General features: G+C 38.8%; 1 long non-coding RNA gene across 2 annotated transcripts in view; it reads right to left on the bottom strand.

Annotated features, from left to right (window-relative positions):
- Nucleotides 1–18,072, bottom strand: part of LOC145722854 (uncharacterized) — a 148,886-nt gene that overhangs the window by 54,273 nt on the left and 76,541 nt on the right. The gene's annotated exons all lie outside the window — the stretch shown is intronic.

Here is an 18,072-nt window from a genome sequence, read left to right as displayed (position 1 = left end):
TATTTCTTTGAGGTACCTTGTTTTTAACTGCTCCAGTCACAGAGTTTTGGTATCATGTCTGATGCTGAAGCCAGGAGTGAGCCACCCAGGGGATTACATCCAGAATGAGACAAGAGAACAAATTCATTCCAAGACAGAAAGATTAAAGGTTCTTGGATTCAGAACCAAAGAGAAAAAATAAAAGAGGGCAGCAAGGTTACTTTTGAATCCACTTTCCTCTAGCAGTTCATCAGACAAGGTAGAATCCATCTTTTCAGATAGAATAATTCTATTCTATTCAAGAAAAATAAGAGTAGATTTTAAAAATGTCTGCAGCCTTTACTAGAGAGATGACTGCATAAATACTAGACTATAAAATTCAGAAGAATAATTACATGATGGACAGATCTGTGACAGACTTGGTCCTCATGCTTATGACCATTCTAAAGTACTGCGAGAACAAGAACCCAGAAACTCACAAATTAATGTCCTTGATAAGCCTCAGAAATCACAGGTCTCATTAACATCTCTGCCAGAGTACTGTTTTTGCTAAGGTGAACAGATGTTGGGGGAAGAAAAAATCACCACTACTAGTTTCTTCCTGCCTTTCTTTTTTGCTAAGGCATCAAATTATGGGCTGAACTCATTTAGGTAAACCAGATGGAAATACAGAGCATTGTAACTAAAATCTTGGGGCGACCCAAAGAATGATGACATTTGGTTTCTGATTCTTTGAGACAAGCGGTGGGGCTTGATTTTATGTCTTTATAACTGTCCTGCCTCAGAAGGCACAGGACCATCAAAAGTCTCTTCACTTTAAAAAAGCCCACTGAAATACTATAATTATATAAGATTTTTCCATGGGAGAAGCTAGGTAAAACATACCCAAGACCTCTTTGTTTTGGTAACTTCTTGTGAGCTACAGGCATTTCAAAGTAAAATTTAAACATCCTAAATATCTGTCTTCTAAGACAGAGAATCCGTAAAAATAAATTTCTTTGGCTTTCAAAAGGATATAAAAATGTTCTGTAATTTTTTTTAAGATTTTATTTATTTGACAGAGAGAGAGCACAAGTAGGCAGAGAGGCAGGCAGAGGGAGAGGGAGAAGCAGGCTCCCCGCAGAGCAGGGAGCCTGAAGCGGGGCCCGATCCCAGGACCCTGGGATCATGACCTGAGCTGAAGGCAGCCGCTTAACCGACTGAGCCACCCAGGTGTCCCAAAATGTTCTGTAATTTTAACAGCAATCACATGTATTCCTTTAGGTTAAATACAATAGCGGAACTCCTGTCCAAAGTGCCTATTAAAAGATTTTTACACAAGTTGGAAGCATTAGCGTACTAAGCTATGATACTAGAGCATGACATCTCAAGTATTCTGTTTAAATGATGGATGTATGATAGTGATTTTCACTGCTTTATTTCTCCAACCTGAAATTGCCACTTAGCTTTCATAAAGATTTTAATGAAAAAAATAAGAACATAATCAAATAGTCTGCAAACAAATCAGCAAACTAGTTGGATGTAATGGCTTGCGGTAGGTCAACTATGTTAGCCTCACATAAGAAAGATAAATAAATAGAATTATTTCTAAACTCCCACGAGATGATGATTGAACAGGAAGATATAACCAAATTATTTTCCACCCCCTTTAGCTTCTAAATTATTCCCAATTTTAGTCCTTCAGACTTAACTTTAAAAATAAATGACTAGATTTTTAAATGTGAAATGGAAAGCAATTAAACACTTAACAATTTTAATTGCTTCAATTAAAATTGAGAATAAAATAATGAAGATTATGCACTTAGATTTCACTATGACCACTATATGAGAGAGTTTTCTTTTTATACGTTAGGAAGAAAACAACATTTTTGAGAAATTAATTATGCTTTACTTATTTTTAACACATTAATTTTTCTTCAGGCAAAGTCTGCTATGAGTTTCTTTGTGGAGCTTGCTTTCCTGGAGACTCTCACACATCTTTTTTTTTTTTTTTCCTTCACCCAACAGATACTTGTCTTCAGTGAGGAAAGACAAAAAGCAAACAAACAAAGAATGAGTGATTACATAAATGCCTAGCTGTAGATAAGTACCTCATAAAAAGTGATAAATATACCAGACAATAGGATGATTTAGTGGAAATGTTATGCATATTGTAAAACATATGAGAATTTATCCATAGGATAAAATAGAGTGACAGAAAGCTAAATATTCCCACCAGGTAAATAATACATGTGAAGTTGGATAATGCAAACAAATTCTAAATATGCATAAAACATAACCAACTAAATACATATTTATTTAAGAGGTCCCATAGAAATTTATACTATTTACTAATATTCATATAATATTAGCATGGAACATATTAAAGGGCATTTGGTCACACATACCAAACATGCAAAGACTATGATGAGTGTTATATATCAGCTAATGTTAGCTTTTCACAAAGGAATGTGAGACCCCCCAAGAGAGGTAATTAGACATTATGGTAGAAGGAGGAGGTTGGAGCCTTATCTTACAAAGGAAGTGATATTTGTGGCACTATGATAAAGTTATGAACACGCTTGCTCTCAGCGTCAAACAATAAGAACTTCAATCAATATAGCAACCTTGAAGCTACTGACTGAAGCAAATCATTTTTAGGTGAAGCTTAAAGAACAGCAATGTGCACATTATGTCACTTTCTTTGGAGGGAACTTGCATTTCTTTCCTTTGAACACTGCAGGTATGATTAAATTTAAGGCTCATTTACTCTTGTATTCATTCATTTGCTCATTTATTCTTGCATTCAGTAGCAGTGAACAAAATGACGGAAATCCCTGTACTTACAAGGACAGTAAACAAGTGGATAGTAAGACATATAATATAGCATGTCAGATGTGGAAAATAAAGCAGGAGGGAAAGTGGAAAGGGGATGGTGTGCAATTAAAATAAGGTCAAGGAAGCAGACATTTGTGAGACGAATGGAAGAAGAAGGAGTGAGTCATGTAATTACCTTGGGGCATAGTGTTTAGGTAGAGGGAACAGCATGTGCAAAGACCTTGTGAGGGTAACGGAGTTGAAGTGTTGGAGGAACGGCCCTGAGGGCCAGTAGGGCTGGAGTAGAATGAGGAGCAGAGACATAGAGGAGGACAGAAGGGTGAGGCTTATGTGGTATAGACCACTTAAAAGGCTTCAGTTTTCACCCTGAGCTGGAGGAACATGTTCTTTCATGGAAAATAGCAGCTGGGCTGAGGTGGGGGGTGCAGCTTAGCTAGAGGGAAAAATTAGGGAGGGGGGCAGCAGACATCATGGTTGGTCAATCTGGTTTTCTTCTGCTTGAAAGCTTATCAATTATCCCTAAATCTGCCTTCATGGGGATGAGTGAAATAATAAGCTAGGGGTCCAGTTAGGAGATGTGAGTTCTGTTCCCAAGCAGGACACTGATACCCCCTCCTCTGCTTCCCGGCCACCACAGGATTCTTTGGCTCCTTCATTTCTGTACAGGAGAATACTCTGGGCAGGTGGATTTTCTCTCTTTCCCCTTGTGGCTTTTTAATGACCTCCCACACAGAAACACGAATGGAGAGCAAGCAAATATACTACACATGTCACGTTTCTTCACCCAGACACACTGGCAGATTTTATATTGATGAAATAGAATTGAAAGATAGTCTTTATTTTGTTGAAGTCTAATTGCTGTGCACTTTCGCTCCCTCTGCTGGTTGTGAGGAATGTGGAAAACCACAACTCTGACATTGCTCTGCTGGAAGAGGTCAAGAGCAACCTGCCAGATGTGGTTTTACCATGGTTTAAGCCAGAGGAGAAAGAAAGTTGAGCAAGTAGCCTGCATCTAGGCAGACAACCACACGAGGGAAAGATTCATTCTCTGCCCTGCTCATGATAGAGCTGCAGAATCATGTGGAACCTCAGGGCTCCAGAAACTTAGGGCAGAATCAGGACTTGTACAAATGCACTCACTGCTCGTCATAAATAAGAAAACTTCATGGACAATGAGATTGTGCTGTTAACCAAGAGTTAATGTAGCTCTATCTGGAGCACCCCTTTCTTGTGATCTGATCCTAATTTCAAGGTAATAACTGTTGTGTGAGGGGGGGGGGCTTATTTTAATGTTCATTTTTTAATATGTTAGTAGGGCAATGAAATTCCAGCTTAAAGTCATTTCAGTTATTCTCTGAACTCATTTAATGACCCTCTAATTGGATTTTTAAAATGTAGTTCTGTAAAAATTAAGTCTTAAGGGTTTTCTTGGGTTTTAATGCCTTTCCTCTGTGAGACCAGAAGGAAGTCATCACCACCAGCAAAGCATTTATTTTCAGGTTTTGTGTGGGCCTGGTGTGACCTGAGGTCCTGTGCCAAGTGAAATAAAAGAAGCTTGGACATAGTTTGGGAAGAAATTAACTTGTATATTTATTGTTTTAATAGGTCAAACATTTCCTACTCCCTCACATTCAATGACTCCCACCAAAAATAAAAGCAGATCCATTTAACGCACATCACATTTCCTAAAAAAGCCACCAAATACAAGACCTCCATCAGTCAGGATCTTTGCACAGTGTTTATGGCTCTGCTTATCTCTGCAGGAGGCAGAGAGCTGGAGGAGATCCCACCTCCATCCTCCCTCCTGCAGGTGAAGAGAAGTTGTGTTGATGCAGGTGGTGGAGGAGAAGAAAATGCCCGGTCCTCGCTTCCTGTGAGCACCGCCAGCCATGGGAGTCATGATGTTGGTCTTGTAAGTCAGTCACACGGTATGTTTGCCTTCTTCCTTGTATGACAGTTATTTATATATACTATTCTTATGGAACTTCTTGATTGTAAACTCACCAAGGTCTAATACAATGTCTTATTCCTTACAGCACCTAGTATGTACTAGTTTCCCAGAAGAGATTGTTGAGGAACTACAGTTATTTACTAGGTTCTGAGTAAACGTGTATTGAATGAAAGAATTAATAAAGGTATTCATTTGAGACTTTTCTAAAGCATACCAGAATCTATGGATTGCCTTTAATCAATAACATTATTACTGTTAATAGCTACATTTGTTAAGCATTTATAATATGTTATGGATTGTGCTCAGCTTTTCAAATACTTTCTCACTTATTCTGTATAGTTGAATGAAGTAGGTCCCAGTTATTTATCTCCATTTCACAGATGAGAAAAATGAGGTTTAAAGAGATTAAATTACTTGCTCAAAGTTACCCAGTGAAGCACTGTGCCCCAACCCACTGACATCATCTTTGATTATCGTCTTATGAAATGACATGGCTTCTATGGGGCGGTGGTAACGGGAAAATGGCGTCTCATTCTACCAACCTGAAACTATTTTGAGCCCCCCTTTTCCATACCAGGACAATCAATAGGAGCTATTCAAGTATGAATATCTTCGGATTTATAGGGATCCAAATATCTGGAATGCTTTTGAAAGGACTTTTACAACATTTTCATTCATTTAATTAAAATATCTTGCTGTCAAAGTGCTGCAGATACAGAGATGGTAGAGACACTTCAACTCTAATGAGTCAATCATTAGAATTAAAATCCAGTATACTAACGGCTTAGTTAGATGTGTGTAAAAGGCACCACGGAGCTTAGAGCATCAGCACAAATCTCTACCTGAGGCTGGTCTAGGCAGCCCACTCTGGGAAGAGGACATCTGCGAGGTGTTTCAAAGGGCAGCTGAGAAGGAGGTGGGGGACCAGAGACCCATTGACAGACGGCCAGCATGGGGGAAAAGTGAACATGAGTCCACAAAATAGAAGTTGGCTCCCCTGAGCTCCCCATTCAGTTCACTTTTAACCAGCCTTGGTGAACACAATGCAGTATATGGTTTTTAAGGATACTGAAGAAATCCAGGGGCAGATAAGTGCTTTAACAGATAAGGAGGCATTTTTTTCATCGAAAAATCCATAGCACTAAAGATGAAGTGTCTTGCTAAAGGCAAAATAAGGAATTGTTGAACGTTGGTGGATTGATTGAGACTGGTTACTGGAGTTGGCTAGAATACCTCGCAGAGGGACCAGTCTGAAAGCTCCCCCCCGTGCTTTTGGTCTCAAAAGAACCGGGTGAAAGCTGATAAATGGAACAGAACAAATGAATCCTCCCATGCTAATCCCAGTGCCAATCCCAATACATGAACAGCAACCACACATATGTCTTTGTCTTTGAAAGACAGAATTACCGGGAAGGCATGAAATTGCAAAGGTTAACGTTTATTTTTGGCTACTGTGAAGTAGTAAATGCAAACTGCAAAGTTAAAAAAAAGAAAATTGCTATGGCCTCTCTCTCAGTTTCTTGAGAATAGTCTTTATACTGCTTTAAACCTTCAGAGTTGGCAGAATAGAAAAAGTACGGTTTTTAAAAGTAGTTTTTAAAGATAATTAGCTATGACTTTGATGTTTCCTTTCTCTGTCAAATTTAATTAAAATGACATATTTATCATTATTTTGTATTTAAAAGTTATGCTAACAGCTTTTATATGGCCTATATATGATATACGTATGTCTCCTTTGACAAATGTTTGAAGTTTCTTTGTAAAGCCTGTGAAATCTGACTGCCCTATTTCCAAATTATTTAGACACTTTTTCCTGCCCACAATTTTAATTGCCTGTTAACATTATTTTTAACATACATTTTTTTTCATATCAGAGACAAGTACTGCCTTAAAAAATAAATGCATATAGGTGTACCTGGGTGGCTCAGTCAGTTAAGCTTCTGCCTTCGGCTCAGGTTATCCGTCATCTCAGGGTCCTGGAATCGAGCCCCACATCGGGCTCTCCACTCAGCAGCAAGTCTGCTTCTCTCTCTCCGTCCCCCTCGGTGATCTCTCTTGCTCTCTATCTCAAATAACTAAATAAAATCTTTAAAAAAATAAATGCATATATAACCTGTTAGAATCTCTACATGAGATCATATCCATGTGAGCCAGACCTTAGTTCAGCATATGTTAGGGTGATGTATATCAATTTCACCATGCTCTAGTAAAAACATTTCCTGGACACCATTCTCACTTCATATGATAATTAGCAAAGCATCAGACTGTTTATTCCCTTATAAATTATTAAACCTCAGTGATTCAGAAAACTATTCCTCAAATCATATTTATAGGCATTTGTTCTCTGAAAGGCTCTAATCGTAAAATTTGGTATGTGATAATTATTAGTATAACTTTTTTAAGGAAAAACTATTTGCTGCACATTTAACACTAAGTAACTAGTATAAATAATGTGTGGATTGTAGGCTGTATGAATTCTAATAAATGTGAGGTCTAATTGCCCTTAACAAGACCAGTTGAAAAAAGCACGTTTCAACTGATAAAAGAATATGCCACTTTCATGGTTCTCTGGCAAGTCAAAGGGCTTGTCCATTTTCTTGACATTGTATTTACTTAAAAGAGTTTATCTAAAGGGAAAGAGCAAGGCTGCAGGCAGCTTAGAACAATGTTGTAATTGTCACTAATTAAGTGCCCTCAGCTGTGTCTATACTGGGCCACTGTTTACTTGCCTTACACATACTCAGCTGTAGGTAGCCACACTAAAAATTCCTCCACTTATTACCTTCCTTTCTGTTTTCATTTCTGTGTGGTGAAATATTGACAAATATGTCACATTGGACTTTCACACTTTGTTCCGTCAATAGGTAAATTGAGGATGCAACTATTCTCCCTTCCTTTGAATTATCTGTGAAGAGAGTGGTTGGAGTTGGGGGGATACTGGAAGTTGCTCAAGTACCTAACTGATGAAATGATTCTGAGGAGTAGAAATGCAGCAGAATCATGCTTGGAGTGCATCAACATATTCTCAAACATGCTCTTTATAGCCATAGGAAGCAATTCTCAAAGCTGGCTGGTATTTCAGCTAATATCTAACCACCAACAAAGTTAACTGTGACTGTTATAGACCTAATCCATTACTGGGATCTATTTAGTATCATATTTTAACCTCTGTAGCTTTCAGCCTTAGAGACCCGAGAGAGTTCATTTTTGCCACCTTGAACAATTCTTAAGCTTTCTTTGCCTTAGTTGCCATGTTTGTAAAAAAGATAATGAAAGACTAGACCGGTGTTCTCAAATTTTAATGTGCACGTGAATCTTCTGGGCATTATATTAATTCAGATTTGGATTCAGTAAGACTTCAGTGAAGGTGGAAGGTCCACCTTGGTTCCCAGGTGCTGATCCAAGACCATGTATTGAGTGCCAAGGAACTAGCTGATTTCTAGTGAGCTCATCAACTCTGAAATTCTCTCATTAAGTCTCTGCTTATGAAATATACTTTATCCTAGATTATGTGATAAATTCACAATTCACTGATTTTTTTTTTTTGGATATCATCTTATAATGTCAGTGAACAAGATAATGAATGAGGGACTAAATTTAACCCTGGACTGTTAAGTTTCATAAATGTACAAGAATTATAACTATAGAAATTAGGTGCCCAAGCTGTGTGCCTATGATTTTATCACTAAATACTAAATAACAGAAAAGTAGACAGCATCACTTTGGAACTTCAGAGGGCCCTATGGGGTACCCATTAGTGTTAGCTATTTCATTTCTTTTAGTGTGAATAAACACACATTCCAAGAATAGAATGAGCTTTCGAATATTTATTTCTGAAATGTTTCGTGGATTTCATTTTGATGCATTGATTTTCTTCAAGATACCTCAGAATTCTGCCCATCTCAGTTTTTTTCTCCACTCTTGCCTCTGGCTACATTTCTCCCATATACCACGATACCACTCCACTCAAGCTCCCCAGAATCAATTTAGGTGGAATTTTACTGAGGAGAACTCTCCTTCTGGAGTCTTTTTATTTGATTCAACTGAACAGGTATGTTTCTAAGAGCAGCAGAAATACACTCACAAAATTTAGAAGACTCTATGGCCTCTTGTTTCTTGGGATGTTATTTTAGCATCTGCACTCAATTTCAAAATCAGCTTGACTATTTCATATTCTTATGATTTTATAAATCTTGAACAACATTTATACATCTTGCTCTCTTGGTTTTATTGTACCAATTGCTGAGTGATGGTATGGATGATTTTAACAAAAATATTCATTTCATATTTTTCTTTAAGAGAATAAATGTGATAGGAGCAAATATTTTTTAAAAAGGGTTTCCAGCGTTGTTCAAAGCATAATATGAAAGGCTGGAGTAAGGGTTTATGCAGATAATGCATTCATGACTGAACAATTTGGATATTAAATATGGTCGTGGGATATAAATTAACTTAAGCTCTTGAAATTTATAGACGAATTCAAAAATGTAAATCTGCTCAGAAAAAAGCTATTTATCTCATCCATTTGTATGGTAATTGGTGGTTCATAATGAAATAATCTGATGCACAGGGTCCAGCTAAATTAGCCTGCCCATAATGCACTATCTTGAAGTGACTTCACATTCTCATTAGAGCCTTTCTAATTTCTAAAGCAAAATTAATGCAATTAGTGATCAAATCAATACATATTGATCATGAGTTTCTTCAATATGGCATGAAAATATCAGGTCAAAAAGAAAGGGCTTTTTTAAATCATGGAATTAATAAAAGAAATTTAACTTGTGGGGGGAAAAAACCCAGCTTTGTGCTATTTTCCACAGTTAGCTATTATTTATGAGAAAGTAGCAATATCACTTTTACCACTGTTTGGGTGAAATTCAATATAATGTGCTATGCCCCCATCCCTTCCCCCCAACATGTCAATACTGTATTCATTGTCCATATGGATTTTTCTCCCCATAAATATCCAAAAGCAAATTTTTTCCTCATGGTGCAGAATTTCAGATGACTAATTACTCAAAAGCATTTCTTTCTTTTCACATGCAAATGTAAGCAAGATTCCAAAGAGAAGTACACCCCCACAACCCCTCGACCCAGTAAATGTACCAGTGTTGGTGTGGGCTGCAGTTAAATGTATGCAGGAAGGAACTTGAGGCCCAGAATAAAAAATCAAAACACATTTGTGGAAATCTAGAGACTGTTGCTTTTCTACATACTAATCAGCTTATTTCAGTGTGAAATAAAATGATACTTCCAAGGAAAAAAAAAAAAAAAAGACTCAGTCCCTGGAGTCCCTCCCACCCCTACCCAAATGGGTTCTGAGATGTGTTCAACTGGTGTCTACGGAGGTGGTGAGGGCAAACTAGGGATGAACTATCTCAGCTGTTCAACTTCTGGTTATAAAAGTCACCAGACTATATGGATTGTGGGGGAAATTTCTGAGTAAACTCTGAGAAAAGGATCATATTATTGGGTTAGTCTACCTTTGAGATCTTCCACAGGGCTAAGCTGGAGAGACCTGATCCAAGGCCGCAAGCCTATGGATTGTAGCTATGGCCAGTTAATTTGCTTCTACATCTTGAGGACATGTTAGAGCACAAGCCACTCTTCCTAGGTCTTATTTTATGACTGTATTTCCAGAAGTTTTATGGCTTGTGAATAAATTCCCTTTTTTGTTTGTGATAAAATTAAACTGCTTTGTTTTAAGAAAGGTAATTAATTTGAAGTTTTTCCTGCAAGTTTCACACCCTACGAACATGAATAAAGCTTTTCATGGCGTGTAAATTTATAAACTGTGATTCTGGAACTGAATGGCAGTGACAGGTGTGCATTATATTTTGTTTACAGACTGGTCCCATTTACTTGAAAGTGATTTCACAGATTTTGGTTGAAGTTCGGATGCTTTTTCAATGGTATGAGAACTCTTTGGTGCTTCTGATGGGGCAACCTGGCAGAATTGATTTCATATCCTCACCAATGTCACAGTTCTTAAAATTAGGGAGTGTTTTGGTGAAAATAATGGATTTGTATTCGCGAAGTCATTTTTTAATTCTCCTGAGGGGAACAGTGCATGGGTTTATAGGTGTTTCTAGAATACTATTTCAGAACAATATTGTCCTGAGTGTGTTGTATGGTTCAATCAAATCAGCACTTTAAAATAACCATCAAGACGGACAATAACCTTCACCTGTACCACCTATTCTGTAATCTCCCACTTTCTGAGGAAAACATAAAATAGCTCTCAAAAGAAATTAAATAATACACACTCGTTATAGAGATTACAGAGAAGTAAAAGGGAGAAAAAATTACCCTTGATTCCTATAAATATCTTGGTGTATATTTCTCCTGTATTTTTATTTGAATATAACTATGTATCAAATTGGATTTGGCACATACTATTTTATAACCTACTTTTTTTCCACTCAGTGATACATAGTGAATATGTTTCCATGTCACTCATCCATAGCATCATTGTTTCTTCACTGCAAGCCTGTGCCATACCTTTTAAAAGACACAAGACATGGAGCATCCGGGACACAAGACATGGAGCGTCCGGGTGGCTCAGTCGGTTAAGTGTCTGCCTTCCGCTACGGTCAGGATCCCAGGCTCCTGGGATCCAGCCCCACATCGGGCTCTCTGCTCAGTGGGGAGCCTGCTTCTCCCTCTCCGTCTGCCTGCCACTCCCCCTGTCTGTGCTCTCTCTGTCAAATAAAAAAATAAAAAATAAAATAAAAGGCACAAGACATATAGTCAGTAAAGAGCGGTGTGTTTCAAGGGCTTCCGTGTGTTCTTGTTAGGTATGTAGCAGGGTGGGTCGTGTACAGACACCACTGCAGTGCTGCAGGGGTGGAGGGGTGCAGGGAGGTCAGTTCTTCCTGGAGAGGAATCCCTCCGCAGAGGGAAGTCAAGGACCACGCAGAAGCTGAGCCCTCCATCTGGGTCTGCCATCCTCCAGGCCTCCTCTCTCCAACTCATCTTCCCAAACATCTCCCCGGGCATGGCTCTCATTGTAAGTGCACCTTTCTCACAGGTTGGAGGTGATATTCGCCTTAGAGATGGTCTCTGCCGGGTTGCGCGCGCACTGCCCTCCCTTCACAGTCCTCCAGGGCAGGAGAGTCAGTGCCTCTGCCTATTAGGATGTCTAGGGTGATCAGAGCACCAGCCAAGCCCACCAGCCAGCCAAGGCTGCTCTAGAGATGCCTAATGGCTACACCATATCAGCAGCTCCGCTGAATTTCCCCGGGTTGGACCCTGGTTTCTGGCCAAGCTCTGGAAACCTGTGTTCTGCTGCTGGGAGCCCTGATCTTTCAGCAGCCTTAACAGGTTGCTACTAAGGGTGGTGCTCATTTGATTTGATTTGATATTTAAAATTATTCCTTGTGGACATGCTGTGCACACTTATGCCAAAGATTATAAGAATGCTTGCAGTAGAACAGGGGGACAAAGAACAAGATTTTCTAAGGAAATGGAAACCAAAACTCTGACATCTCTCAAGACCCCAGTCTGAATTAAAGGCTCCCTTATTTACATTTCCCAACTATTTTGCACATTCCTATGATTTCTGTCACCCAATGGTGTTTGCCTATTTGTCACTGTCATGTGAGCCCCTGAAGAAGATCCCACCCTGTCTTATTTGCTTATTTTTAATTTTCTGTAATCCAGCAGGGACCCTAGACACTAGTTGTGGAACAGGGAGCTTGGGCTCTCGCTCCAGCTCACAGAAGTGGTTGAAAGCATGGACCTTAGAGTTCAAGCGTCCACTTGCTGTGGACCTTGGGCAAGTTATTCCATCTCTCTCTGCTTGGATTTCTCCATCTTAAAAAAGTAGATGATAATAGTACCTGCTTTGCATGGTTATTCTGAGTAATAATGAGTTTGTATTTATAATGCACTTTGAATAATGTCTGGCAGATGGAAGGATTGCATGGCTATTAATTTTACTCTGGTTGCTACCGAAGCCTCTGTTTCTTTAGAGATGCAAGTATATATATATTGGAAGTGACCGGGACAGAGCCTGAAACATGCTACAGGCTGGGCAGACACTTCCTGGGCCCCACTTCTAACTGCTGTCTGCTCATGAAAGGTTTAGATGGGGCAAGCATGAAAGTACACTAAAGGCGTGCCCTTTAGCAACTTCTTGGGGCTCTTGCTTGCGAGCCCCCTTTCCTGCACATCCGTGGTGGTCAAGCAGTTGGCTACTTCATTTAAGTTATACCGCCAGGCTGTTGTGGTCGTTTCTCATGAGGAGAGATTAGAGTATGTATGCGTGTAGCGGGGGGGACTCGTGTGAAAACGGTAAGAAATGCTCAATCCTGTGTTCCCTGGACCCTTTCTCTCCTAAGCCATGCCACTTTGTAATGTAGGTAAGAGAAGAAATCATAGTGGGGCTTCAGACTGGAGATGGGAAGGAGGCCCATTTTTAATGGCATTGAAATAAGAGGTAAGCCTAAACTCACCATTGCTTATTTATGGCCGTAGTTATTTCTCCCTGGTCCGTCCCAGAGGGTTACTTTCTGTTGTTAATTGGAACTCCTAAGCCATTTTTATTTACAAAGTGTTTTACAGTCATTGGTATTGATGACTTATAATTCCCCCATGAGTTAGGTGTCAGGATGAGGCATTGACACATGCTCCACTCTGAGGAAGCTGAGACGTGAGGGTGGATAAATCGGCCCGCCCCCTCCCACTCGGCAGCCTTGCCCCGCCCCCCCGCCCCCCCCGCCCCCGTTGGCTTTGTTGTGGCTTGGCAGATGAGTATCACCCTCTCCGCGTGCTCTAATAGCAGCTACGATTGGATTCCTGGATAAAGGGCCTTTAGAAGAGGGACGGAGAGGAAACAGCCACACTCGCAGGCTTATTTTGGTTTTTAAGGAAGTAAAACAAATAACTGCCTGTTTATTGTTAAATTTGTAGTGCCAGTCATGACAGGCATAAGGATAGTAACACTCTGGCCAGCAGGGTGCTTATCTGGTTTACTAGTTCAGGAGGACTTGATTGATGTGAAAGGCCAAGGTCTCAGTGAAGATAATTTAGCCATTTCCATACAGTTTATGCTTGTGTTAGTTGTATCCTGCAGGGGAGTCCCAGGGGGCAGCTTCCCTGACCTTCCCTCTAAAAGGTAACACATAGGAGTTCCTGAAGGAACCATCATCTAACAAGACTAATGATGGCTTCCATGCCTATTATCATTCAGAGACATAGAAAGAGGCTTTAGAAATGCAGTACCGCATTCCTCCCTTGATGTTGCACATGATCTATTAAGGCGTTATGTGGCAGATAAATTAATCATTAAAAACTTACTGTTAAGTCTTTACAAATAATAACCAGGTGTACCTTGATTATCTTTGATCTCAATATATATTTTTTCTGTCGCTAAACAGATGATACATAGCAGTGTGTCTTACTGACAACTTTTCTGAGGGACTCAAAGAAAGGAGGCTATTTTCCTCCAGCACTTTTTTTCTCCTTTTTTTTTTTTTTTTTGTAAGAGAGAAGGGCTAAAAAGAAGTTTTTCACTCAGTAATAGCTCCTGACAGCCAGGATCACTTTTTCATATTGCTTTGCTGGGATGTGAGTATGAAGCATCTTCCCTGTTTATTATTCCAGCCATCTTCCCATTTGATTTATTTCTCCCATTCACTGCTACTTAGTATTTAAAAGTTCTGACCAAGGGACACGCTCCACATCTTGTGTGCATTAGGTTTTCCATGATACACTGGATTCCACTTAATGCCATCACTTTGGATTGAGGTGGATGGTTTTTTTCAACATAATATGTTTTTTCGTCACATTAACCACTTCCAGAGCTAACAGTTTCTACATTCCAAAAAGAAAAGGAAAAAAAAAAAAAAGATGAGAAGAGGAAATCATACAAATGCAACAATCAAGGTAGATATATATAAGGCAAATGAAAATGCATCACAACACAGGACAGGTTTAGTATCATAAATGATTTCATGATTAAATCATTTAAGAATGATTTAATATGCTTCTGGGGAAACTCACGTTAGTGGAAATTGCTCGAGTAACTGATAAATTCAGGAACAGCCCCAGGAATGTGGAGATGGAGACGAGTGGTAACAGGAGAGGAAAAAGTGTCCTTCTGAAAGCAGTAGGTTTGTAGAGCTTAAAAGACAGGAAGTTTGGTCGAAATTCTTGTTCGCACCACAGATCTCTACAATCTACTCCATTAAGTTATGCATGCTTTTATTAAAGGTCAGTTTAGAGAGGCAAAAATGTTAATTTGGCCTTTCAAAAATTATTTCAAAAATCTTTTCTTTGGACATGTGTGATCTTCTTTTGTATTTTGTTCAGTATCTTAAGGACTGTTTTATGGTTAGCTATCACAATATGGGGATTAGTTGGGAGGGGGAATTAAGATTATTTTTTTCTGTTTTGTTAAATACAATATATGTGAAGAGGATGTCTTTATTCCCTCTGAATTCTGAGAAATTGATGTTGATGATATGCATTTTTACTTTTGAAAAGTTTATGTAGGACATGATTAATAGGAAGCAAAAAACAACCATATCTTCATAAAGATGCCAATTACAAGAACTTATGAGGGATATTGATGTAACTTAATATTTTCTATAAAATCAAAATGTTTTGGGGTGCCTGGGTGGCTCAGTCGTTTAGTGTCTGCCTTCGGCTCAGGTCATGATCCCAGGGTCCTGGGATCGAGCCCCGCCTCGGGCTCCCTGTTCCGCGGGAAGCCTGCTTCTCCCTCTCCCTTGTGTTCCTTCTCTTGCTGTATCCCTCTCTGTCAAATAAATAAATAAAATCTTTAAATAAAATAAAATAAAATAATAAAATAAAAAAGTTTTTGAAGGGACTAATAGCTATTATTAACTGTGACTATAGCTAAAATCTACCAAACATTTATGTGTCAACACTATTCTAAGTTTTTCACATGTGCTACTTCATTTTCTATCATAATATCATAATCCAGTAGTTATTATTTTTTCCTGTTTATAGAGGCAAAGAGAGAAGGAATAAATTTCCCAAAAACATAGGACTAGTGAGGAGTAGAGCAGTGATGGATAAAAATAGAGGTTCTCTACTGAACAAAATATAAGGCCTTGATGATAATGTTTTTCTTTTTCTTTTCTTGGTAAGACTGACAATCCATCCAGCACCACTCTGGCATCTTATTTTGATAAAACTGAGGTCCAGAGAAGTTAAGTGATTTGCCTAAGGTCACACAGCAAGTTAATAAACAGGAAAAGCCCTTTAGCATTCTACCACGCTATCTGAATTGGGCCTGTTTGGCAGCCTACACTAGACGGAAGCGGTACCAGTGGTGAATGAACTCCACTCCAAGAGCAGGAGGGAAGGGCATTTGGTTAAATAAAATCAACCCCCTCTTCAGTTACAAACAAGACACCTTGGGAGTAGAGTAGGGGCATAAGTCAGGATGAACCCAAGGTGCATTTATGGGGCAAATGACATTTTTCCTGGGTATGATCCTAACTTCCTACTACTAACAACATCCTCATCGTTTTCCTGCACTATCCAGTGACTTGAATTCATATTTCTAATGCTTATGCTGACTGAAATCCAGTCTCCCTCTACAGCCATCTACTTTAAAGTGTGAGTGCTTTAATAATCCCTTTCTGGGGATTTAAAGAGACCAGCTAAAAAGATCATTGCATGCGGATCCTTTAAGTATTGTAGCATCTAGAGACAGAAACTAATTTAACATAAAAGAGGTTTCCAAGTATTTTTCAGCTCAGATAATATAAACAATGAACTTTTCCATTTGTGAATATGTCTGACCCTAAAAAAGGTAATAAAAATTTGGGGGGAGAACATTTACAATAGGCATAGTATTACATATTTATTTAAAGACTACCTATCTTTGAGATGTTCAATGATGGTCAGGTTTTAAAAATAAAATCAACTCTTACACTATTATACAATATATGGTAGAACCTCCCCAATTAAAATCCCTGGAGATAAAATAGAAGCATGGGGAAGTTATTTCTCATAGAATGAAATCAAGGCAAAGATGGAAGCTTCCTGATTCCGATTTGCATGAGCCATTATGCCGATTTATTTAGTAATAGTTACATGGATGGGAGTAGATGCTGGGAATATATAACCCTTGGAATTCAGACTAAAATAATTATTTTGAGTTCTTAGATTTCTGGACTAGTCTGACTAAATACTAATTTTCTAGGTTCTTATTCCTGTAAATAAGTGAATGTTCACATGGAGAACACAGACTCACAAGCAAAAAATCTTATATCCCTTCCTATCTTCCCTAAACCCAGTGAAGAAGAAAACAAAGGATTCTTATCCTAAGAAGGAAGTAATTTCCCCTTACCACAGAAATAAAGTTGTCAGATTTACTAAAGAAAACCACAGGACATTCAGTTAAATTTGAGTTTAAAATAAAGAATGATTTTTTTTTAAGCATGTGTCCCATGAAATATTTGGATGTACTCTATCTTATCTGGCAACCCTGAAGAGGAACTCTGAGCTCACTGTTGGTGGAAAGGGGGTGTGGGCATTGACCAGCAACCTATCGGTCCCTGTGGAAATGGCTGCCTCATCAGGGCTGGGGAAGAACAGCACTTCTGCCAACAGATCTTGGGCCATGCAATAGTGTAGGTGCTGTCCTAGTGTCTGTCCTATTGTCTCGGGCTGTGCTTGGAGAGATGGTCTTTGCATCTTCTCCATGTATGAGGCCAAATTCATGTAGGGGAAGTGGCCAAGCATTCAGGAACTGGGCCACAGAGGCAAAATTAATCCTTCAACTCTTTTACACTATTTTGATGGAGGCCATTCTTACATGTTAAGCATGGCATTGATGTCTATATTCAAACTGCTGCATTGTAATCCAGTTGTATTAGCTGGATTATATTCAAGGTCTACAGGCTTCATTTAATTTAGGGCATAATTTGCTGACCAAAGAAATAAATTTTATATACAAAGAAGTATTTGTTGTGGGCCTCCTGCACAGTCTTCCAAAGGGGATTTTTCTAAGTACCCCTCCCAACTCTATGGTAACCAAGCCAAAATCATTTGTCCTTCTCAGTCTTGGCTTTCTTACCATCCTTATGTGAAGTATAGGAAGTGAAGGTGTTTGAGGGATAAGACTTAGCTGAATGCTATTATAACCAGAGCTAAGAAGTGATGACTTGTCCAGGAAGTACTGAAATGAAAATCAATGCTGATTTTTTTAAAAATGGTAGATCAGTTCCCCCAGGAGTGATTTTATTCCCACCACTGGCTATTTATTTTTTTTTAAAAAAAGTATAAACTAGAAGATGCAAAACATGTATAAGGATTTTATTTTTTTATTTTTTTAATTTTATTAT

This window comes from Leptonychotes weddellii, chromosome 8 (assembly GCF_054177405.1).
Source record: "Leptonychotes weddellii isolate Sample4059 chromosome 8, ASM5417740v2, whole genome shotgun sequence".
In the NCBI taxonomy this organism is placed as follows: domain Eukaryota; kingdom Metazoa; phylum Chordata; class Mammalia; order Carnivora; family Phocidae; genus Leptonychotes; species Leptonychotes weddellii.
This window is presented reverse-complemented; position numbering and strand designations above follow the sequence as displayed.